Source organism: Cibotium barometz, chromosome 5 (assembly GCF_041138505.1).
Source record: "Cibotium barometz isolate CiBa-2024 chromosome 5, ASM4113850v1, whole genome shotgun sequence".
Classification (NCBI taxonomy): domain Eukaryota; kingdom Viridiplantae; phylum Streptophyta; class Polypodiopsida; order Cyatheales; family Cibotiaceae; genus Cibotium; species Cibotium barometz.
In genome coordinates, this window is record NC_141050.1 from 53994301 (window position 1) to 53995791 (window position 1491).

Genomic DNA, 1491 nt, shown 5'->3' on the forward strand with positions numbered 1-1491 from the left:
CAGGGCAGGCCTGCTCTCAAAAAAGAAAAGAAAAGAAAAAGTCCTGGGGACAGTGTTAGGCCATGAAAAGCTGTGAGAAAGGAGGTGGTCCTATACGTGTGTGTGTTCACTGAATCACTGCAGTATGGGTGATTTCACTCTCATCCAAAAAAATTTCTCGATTACCATTAATTCCCTTTATTGAATTTCTGTATTTTACAAATAATATAGGCAAATCAGAGGATAAATAGTCACCTAGATTGTGCTTCAGACACGTACAAAGTTTTGACTTTGTTTTTGTATTTTATGTGATTTTCTTTTTACGATTATTTTATATTCATTAGTCGTTGAGATTGATGGGCTTTTCCTTAAATTATGTGGAATGCAAAAATGCGGCAGGAAATCTTGAGGGCAGGGTAGGTAGGTAGAGAGAGAGACAGAGAAAGAACACACAGAGAGACACAATTTTATATCACTGAATAAAATTTATGCAGTCAGAAAGCGTCAGAATGGCTTGTATGTATGTGTGGATGGATCATGGCTCCCCCAGCTGGCCACATGAAAGGAGGGAAATTTAAGCTCTCTCTGATTTAATTCCTGTTTTAAGTACAATTTGATTTTCTCTGACTTAATTCCTCTCTTTTTTGAAAAAAAAAATCGGAAAATATAATTATTATTAACCCGTCCTTCACTGAGGCTGTTCACACGTGGCTGGGCCTCCCCACTGGTCGCTAACATAACGGACGTTCCCAATGAGGCCACGCGCCACGCGCGTAGATTTCCGGGCCACAAAGACACGGGCATTTCTGCCGCGCGTGAGCAGCCGCATAACTCAGAATTAACAAAACCAGTTGAAATTTTGGCCGGTGAGATTTGGATCATTTTAGTTCTCAAACAAGTAGTGGATGTAAGGTTTTGTGATTTAAAAAATCGCGAGCTAGTAAAATACGTTTATATTTATTTGGGGGAATTTTCCCTAGTAAAATAACTTTTATATTTATTTCTTGATTTTAATGATGCAAAGAAAATTATATATATATATATATATATGCGTGCGCGCGCGTGTGTGTGTGTGGGCGGGTGGTTTAACAAGTGTTTATTCGTATACTGTGGTCGGCCTTCTCACAAAGTTTCCCCGGAGAAATTCCACAAATAACTCTTTTTTTCAAATCGTTGTGAGATATTAAATATATATCATTGTACCTTCTCACAGCAATTTATCTGGATAGTGGAGAGTAATTTTTTTTTTGGGGGGGGGAAATAATAGATGGAATTTCGAAATTTGATGTTTTTATAAAGATTCAAAAATGTCTCCATTTACCACGAACACCATTAAGACCAAAAAGCTTTGTGCTTACAACTTCAGAACAACAGGTAGGATGGGTAGTACGGCCTAATCTAGTGGGGTGTTAATCCCCATATGAAAGCCTGTTGGGTTTAGGGTTTTAGGGCACCACTAGGAATCACAAATAGCCTTTTGAGAAAGGGCCCCTTCACATCTCCATTTTTCTA

The 1491-nt window shown here is 38.4% G+C and overlaps 1 protein-coding gene across 1 annotated transcript in view; it reads left to right on the forward strand.

The window, feature by feature from the left end:
* The first annotated feature begins 1383 nt into the window (after positions 1-1383).
* LOC147638648 (uncharacterized) overlaps positions 1384-1491 on the forward strand; it is a 1287-nt gene continuing 1179 nt past the window's right edge. Inside the window, exon 1 of the mRNA XM_086796141.1 lies at positions 1384-1491. This exon is cut by the window's right edge and continues 1179 nt beyond it. The gene's annotated coding sequence lies outside the window, so the exon portion shown is untranslated.